Source organism: Labeo rohita, chromosome 18 (genome assembly GCF_022985175.1).
Source record: "Labeo rohita strain BAU-BD-2019 chromosome 18, IGBB_LRoh.1.0, whole genome shotgun sequence".
Lineage (NCBI taxonomy): Eukaryota > Metazoa > Chordata > Actinopteri > Cypriniformes > Cyprinidae > Labeo > Labeo rohita.
In genome coordinates, this window is record NC_066886.1 from 21,620,521 (window position 1) to 21,628,420 (window position 7,900).

The following is a 7,900-nucleotide window of genomic DNA, read 5'->3' on the forward strand; positions in this document are numbered from 1 at the left end:
AAACGTTATGAAGTTTTGTTGTTTACCTTGTTCCTTTCGCTGCTTGCGATGGATTTGCGAGCAACAGCTTCGGTGATAGTCACTTGCCGTGTCGGCTCTTGCACGGACATCCTTCTGGCATGTTTTGCTGTAGAGAAGTGTCGGTCAAGCGAGGATTTTCTTTTGTGTTCCACGACAATGTTGCACACAGTGCAAAATAGTTTCCCTCCACTGTCATGGAGAACATTAGGGAATTGCTTTGCACGGTCTTTCGCAGTGATATTTGTAGGTAAGTGTGATTTATTTGCGCTCATGCCTGCTTTATCTGATAAGGAAGTCCTTCTGTGTGAAAATAATGCCGCGTGCAGTGACGGACCAAACTGATTGGTCGAATTTGCGGTAGAGTCGCGGTGATTGGATGAAATTGCAAGGCCGCAAATAAATCGCGGGGATTGGCTGAATTTGCGTGAATTGGCGCGATCGCAACATCGCGAGTTTCTGGAGGGACTGACTAATGTAGGAGGACTCAAATAGGAGCTTGATACGACAGACTTTATCAGTCGGCTTTGCCTATACCTACTTCTAAATGCGCATCATTCAGTAGTGTCCTGACAGTCCACCACATGAATAACTACTTTGGTCGCATGTGAATAAATGCAAATATTCCCTAAAATCACACAGTAAAGACAGTGATAATGCGGCCAGGACCGTGGCGCTGGCTTCCTTTGAAACATGTTTAATGATTGCACCTGATGCGCCCGCGCCCGCGCCCGATTCTGCCTGTTAATACAAGAGAGCATGTTAGGGGGAGGCGCGCAGAGTGTAAAATAATAACTATTATTGATTACTAATTTGAATCAGTACAGAATGGATGATGAAAATACCAAAGTTGGTGTTTAAAGTTAACACTCATGGATTAACTGGTCAACAGCAAAAAAAAAAACAAAAAACACACAAAACAATACACGTTTACATTTATTTACAATTTATTTTTAAAATGAAACATTGTAAATAATTTCTTCACATTCAGTGTTTTCAAAAAACATGTTCTTACAACAAGTGAAATCATAATGTCAAGGCAAATCAATGCAAAGGCACAAAATACACATTCTAATGTGGTGCATATTATGTACTCTTAATGTCATAAGGTTTATAATGCTTGCATTTATCAGCCTAAACAACAGTCTTTGCTAATGGTGTTTGGACCTCCTTGAAGAGAGTATAGTCTCATTCTTTGTTTTCAGCATGACAAGATGCGGTTTCTTTGCGTACAAAAAGTATTCTTGTAGCTTTGTAAGACTAAGGTTGAACACCTTATGTCACATGGATTATTTTATGGATCTCCTTGCCACATTTCTGGACATTGATCATGTTAAATACATTGCTGTGTATGGGAGGGTCAGAAAGCTGTCAGAATGCATCAAAAATATCTTAATTTGTGTTCTGAAGACGAACTAAGCTTTTACAGGTTTGGAATGACATGGGGGTAAGTGACTAATGACAAAATTTTCATTTTGGGGTGGAGTAATCCTTTAAACAGGGACATAGTGTGTCGAAATAGTTCTGTTTTCCTCTGGCCAGATGAAACCAACAGTTTAAATCTACGCTGCAACAAAGTTAGATGTGCAGAGAGCTCATCTGGTTCCCGTGCTCTTGTCCGTATCGCCGTCTAGGTGACGAGGTCTTCAGATGGGATCAGTCTCTGGGGCTTATCTATTTGTCCTGGTCTCCGCTGACATTCAGGGCTGTAGAGATCATCTCTAGGTGCTGATCCACCATCTGGGCTGGACTAGATCCGGGTACCTGCAGTGACCATTTGACCTGGATACAGTCTGGATCTGGGTGGCTACAGTGACCTCGGAATAAGAACCAAAAAAACTAACATTAATGTAGATGGCAGTCTGACAGTTTAAATCTAGACAATACAATAGAATACAAATCAAAATGGTTCACCCAAAACTGAAAATTCTGTCATCATTTTGGACCTCCTGTCTTCTGAGGAGCACAAAAAAAAATTATATATATATATATATATATTCATTTTTGGGAACTGTCACTTTGAGTAAAAGCATTTAATTCACTGTAAATTTATGTACATATATATTGTAAAAAGAAAGTCAGCCTTACTGGAAAATTGGTCTTTTAATGTCAGAGACAAAGTCATAATTCCAAATGCTTACTGATCTTTCTCTACATTGACTCCTCCTACCAAAATGAATGTGCATACATGGGACAGCACATAAATAAATGACAGTGCAAACATACCAAAAACCCAAAGGAGATCAGATTCTTTATTATTATTGTTTAATAATAAAAAAAAAAAGCATCTTAAAATATGCAATTATGGCTTGTCCATGTCTCTAGTATGTGTCCTAACAAAGCTCTTCTCATCCCACTTAATGTATTGGTGGATTCATACTCTTCAAGCACATCATCTCCTGAGTGAAAGAATAACAATCTATCTGAGATAAAGTTTAGGAGTGCACAACACATAAATATTGCTATAAATCTGTGACGGAGGGGAATATGCCACCGCCTTGTGGGGGAAATATTAAACCCTTACACCTAAGGAAGACTGAGTGAGCAACAGGATCTTAGTCCCCCCACCCAATGCTTTAGGTCTCAGTACAACAAGTGGTTATTGGTTGGTGTCTATCGTGTTGCGGTGTGGTGCTATAGATGAGGTGTAGTGGGCTCCAGGATTTACTCTATACACGGTGGCACCTGGAGTGTGTGTGTGTACAGATGACTTTAAAGATACTAGCTTTCAACTGCAAAACCCACCTTCTCCAAATCTAACAGGATAGATGAGACGCCCCCACTCCTTAGTGTAAAAGACTCAATTTGGTAACCACAGTTTTAGTTTAACTAACTAGAAATATCCAGATGAAAAACATTAGACTCAAGAGACAGAATAAATTACTTCTTTCTTTAGTTTCTTCACAGGAAAAGTAAAGGTATTTCAAATTCAGTAAATTTGGAGTAAAATGAAAGATTGACAACAATAAAGAAAATATAAACAATGCGTTAGTGTTTTTGTTGAAACTTAAACAACAATCGGAGTTCTTCTTTTATGGCACTGAAAGGTTTCACATTCACAATCAGTGTGATTCAGTTCAACTCAAACTTTGAAAAGTTCACTTCAAAAATCCGGGGAAAATTGTACTCAGTCCATTCAGTAGTCGGACGGTTCATAGACTTGCAGGTAAATTCACGTTACAGTTCCGTGTATGAGAGTTTTCTCTTAAAGCACAGTTCAGTCCTTATACACGTGTTAAAGAAAAGATTTCTTGCTTACCAGCATTCAGTGGAAAATTAAGAAAATGAAGCACATCACCACTCTTGGAACATAGATGGAGCGCTGAAAGGTGTCTGAATAGGCAGGGTACTGTTCTTTTAACTCTATGATCTTCAACAATTGCCCCCGTGATCCTAAAGACAACACCTTGATCCGACGAGGCCGCAATCCAGTCCAACGAAGATCGGTCCAAGAGCACGAACAACATACGATCCCATCTAACGAATCAGCTTAACTCTCCTCACAAAAAAATAAGCAACACATTCACCACGTTTTGAGTTCGTACGAACTAACAAAACTGGATGCAAACGCACGGAAACACGGCAGTATTCAACTCCAACGCTGAATGACTTTTTAAACACTTAACAGTCTGTTTGCTGTTTCACGTACGAGCACTATATAAACTTGTCACGTTACTATAAATAACAGGCTCGTTACGGAAAACGAAGACTTAGATGCATCAACATGCAGTTTTAATGCATGACACTAGTCTAAACTTAAATTTTAACTCGATAAGAGTTCTCAAAATCAGTGCATTCTTCATCAGCTCACCGCTGCTTCTGTTCTCTCTCGCTCTTTCTCCGTGCGTCTGACACTCACGCAAGAAAATAGTAATGGCGGCACCCGCGACGAATTTCAAAATAAAAGCTCTTGCGAAAAAGAACGTGTAGATCCCCTACAAATCAATATGATCTTATGAAATACATATTTTAAATGAGATAAAACACTTACTTCTAGTGTTTCCCTGTTAAAAGCGACCTCCGTCAGCACTACATAGCAAATCTGTGAGAAACATTTAGGCTTGTTTAGGTGCACAGCATACAAATATCTTAATAAAGATATGATCTTTATATAATACGTAATGTAAATTAAATAAAAACTTTACTTTCTGTGTTTTTCTTGATAAAACCAACTTTCCTAGGTGCTCAACATCACAAGTTAAAGAAAATATCACTCTGAGAAAAAGTTTAGCAGTGCACAATCCTTAAATATCACTATTAATGAGGTAAAACACTTACTACTTATGTTTCCGTTAAAAGCGACCTCCGCGTCAGTTCTTTTTTTATTTTTATATATTATTTTTATAATTTTTTAGGTCCTTATTATAATAGTATAGTACAGATATGAAAGAAAAAGATGTGAATGAAATGTGTAGGGTGGCATAAACCAGGTTTGAGCTCCAGTATATGTACAGAAATGCTATAGGCTACTTGTTATACCCATAAGGCTGAGTCTCTGAATACTTACTAAAAATTAAAACTTGGGAGAAGAGGTCTAATGAACCATCTTGTAAATGTGGGGTAACTGATCACTGTAAAATTAAATGTCAAACTTAGTATCATGCCAATACCAGCTGTACAGAACATTAAAGCAATATTAAAAATCTCACACTTGGTTTTTAGTTTGGATTAATCTAGTATATATGAAAAAGACCTTGAGACTTAATGTTAATACAAAAAAATAAAATAAAATAAAGAAAGAAACCCTCATTGCTCTTGACTGATTGACTTTTGTAGCTTTAACAATGATTAATCTATATTCAATTTATACAGTGAAGAAAATTTATTTGATTATTCAATTTCTGTACCTGATCACCTACAAACCTAAAGCAGTGTTTAATAAGTTTTTGTAATAATTAATGTTTTTTTTTTTTTTTTTTTTTTTTTTAAGGTTACAAATATTTGTTTCTTTCACATGCATTTCCCAAAATAAATAAATAAAATAAAATAAAATAAACTTAACCAACACTCTATGCACACCTAGGCAATAGAACTGCATACTGGCAGTAAATTGTTTAGTGTTCTAATACATACATAGATAGATAGTGTATATATAGGATATCTATATATCTGCTAAATTGATGCCTAATATCAGTATGAAATGCGATAAGATCTGATGCTTGGTTAATGATTTTAATCACGTTGTCTGCCTTGGCTCAAACTGATTTGCTGAAATCAGAAGGTGAACGCAATCAGTGATCCTTAGTTAGTGAAAACTAAGTCATTTTAACTGGAAAAAATGAACTATATAGGGTGCCAATTTTAATCTCATTGTAAGACTCATTCTCAGCGTGTGTGAGAGAAACGCAGAGCGCTTTCCTCAGCCAATAATGCACTCACTGCTCTATATAGACAGAGTAAAAACGTAATCGTTCAGTCCGAGTGCTCAAATGTAGGCAAGTGAAAATGTATCCGTGCTGAAATTTCTTGTACACGTTTAACAAAAACACTGGCGAGTTAAATCTAACAATTTATTGGCCAATAGGTAACAGATATTATTTGTTGACTAGATTGAACGCACTTATGTTGCTGTCTGTTGTGCTGAAATGTCAATCACTTTTCATAGCTTCATTATGGCTTATAACTTTTGGCGTAATGTTAAGACACTTTATCATTTACATGACCAGAATAAGTTTAACTCTTTTTCCTAAATATCAGTAACGCTATCTGAATACTGAAAGAAATATAGTTAGCATTGCACCAAATCTGATCGCAAACTAACACTCAGTATGTGAACTGTCAGCTATTCTGTCCATTCAGTTTATTAGCAGAACAAATAAATCTCACATTGGACACGAAAATTATAGGTTTCGTTTGGATATTTACATATTTATCTGAGGAAAAACCAAAAGCAATACTCACGTATCCTGGCTTGAAGAAGAATAACGGCCCAGCGGTCTGTTCAGCTGTAAAATGCGCTTCAGAACAGTGACGAGTACATGTCGTACAGTGATTGTCCAGACAGCCTAAGCACAACCTTCAGCGATCCATGGTTGAATGACAACATTGTGACAATGCAGTAACAACCTTAACAACACAACGTAGAACCAACAACCATTTAGCCATGTTGTTACAACTGTGTTTGTTGGGTATAGCCTAGGCCATCTTTGTGGAGAGCAACAATTCTAATTCTCAAATCTTCAGAGAGTTCTTTCCCATGAGGTGCCTTGTTGAACATCCAGTGGTCAGTATGAGAGAATCGTACTCAAAGCACATACTCAAATTTTAACTGCTCTAATACAAGATACACAACTTTGTATGGTTCTGTCGACCAGACAAAAACATGAACATGATGAATAGGATATGTGGCTTTGCATGGTTAAATGACATAGTGCTGTTATCATGTTGCCAGCTATTTTGACAACAATAGCTGTATGTTGAGTTATGTTCAGGGGACAGTAAATATACACTGCTATACAAGCTGCACATTGACTACTCTAAAACACATCCAAGTTTAATTTCTATAACATTGTTCCTTAAGAAGATATACTAAAAGTTGCTGAAATGTGAGGGGTGTACTCAGTTTTGTGAGAATTATGAGGACTCTACCTTTTCTAGTGTCTTTGACAGAAAAGGGAGATTTGAGATTAATCTGCAATTAATTAATTTGTTGGGGTCAAGTTGTGGTTTTTAATGAGAGGCTTAATAACAGCCAGTTTAAAGGTTTTAGGGACATATCCTAATGACAATGATGAATTAATAATATTCAGAAGAGGACCTATGATACCTGGAAGCACCTCTTTTTTGTAGCATAGATGGAATAGGGTCTAACATACATGTTGTTGGTTTAAATGATTTAACAATTTTATACAATTTTTCCTCTCGTATAGTAGAGAATGAGTGGAATTGTTCCTCAAAAACTGCACTGTAAAAAATTGCACTGTAAAATAACAGTAATTTACTGGCAGCTGTGGTTGCCAGCATTATACTGTTATGTTATAGCTCTCTACCGTTAATTTACAGCTCTTGATTTTTACAGTATGTTACCCTTATTATACCATGTGGTAACTCATTTTATTTTGGAAACCAATTGCTTCAAACCATTTGAGTTTTAAAAAAACTATTGTTTATGTGGTGTTAGTACAGTGAACTTATTTAATTTGAGTCCACTAAGAAGAAATATTTCTTAATATAACCCCACAAACACTTAAAGTGTAATAAAGAAGCAATCGACTTTTACTCAAATCTTTATAGACTGTCATTAACTAACAATAGCACAAATTTGTGTAATAAAGTGCTTAGTAAAGAGATTGTCACTATATCAGCAATTCCACAATTACTGTCTTTAAATAAAGCAGCAAAACATCAGTGTTTGTGGCTCATCATTGCCTGAAGCACAAGCTCTACTCTCCAGCACAATGGTGACCCACAAAACTAAATTAAACTGACAGATCTCTCTTGTACAAAAACACATCAGTTAGGCACAATCAAATATTTACTCTCCCCACCAGTTAATGACTTTGCATAATTGTTTTTCTATGAACACTCACTAATATTTTAGTGAAAATAACTTGATTTGCTTGGTAAATTTGACAGTTATGTTTTACAGTATATTACTGTTTTTTCTTGAATTAACAGTAATCTACTGGCAGCTCGGTTGCCAGCATGTTACTGTTTTTCTACAGTGTGTTGCCGTAAATTAATTACAGTTTATTACTGTTAAATTACATATCATGCTGTTTTTTATTTTCTATCGTACATCTTTAACCCTTTAAAACCCACAGCAAAATCCTCAGTTTTAAATGAACACTTATAATGTGTCAACACTACAGAGTGTTTGAGTAATACTGAATTAGTGCTGAAGTTAATGAGATAATTATATGATTGATCACGTTCTGATTGA

General features: G+C 36.1%; 1 long non-coding RNA gene across 2 annotated transcripts; it reads right to left on the bottom strand.

Moving 5' to 3' along the window:
• Window positions 1-1,238: 1,238 nt before the first annotated feature.
• LOC127180839 (uncharacterized) lies at window positions 1,239-4,022 on the bottom strand. 2 transcript variants are annotated; one of them, XR_007829703.1, is made up of 2 exons: window positions 2,764-4,022; window positions 1,239-1,971 (listed from the first exon to the last, which is right to left on the bottom strand). It is a non-coding gene; the product is annotated as an uncharacterized LOC127180839 (long non-coding RNA). The 2 variants fall into 2 exon arrangements; XR_007829702.1 differs by having other exon boundaries at window positions 1,239-1,974.
• Window positions 4,023-7,900: the final 3,878 nt, after the last annotated feature.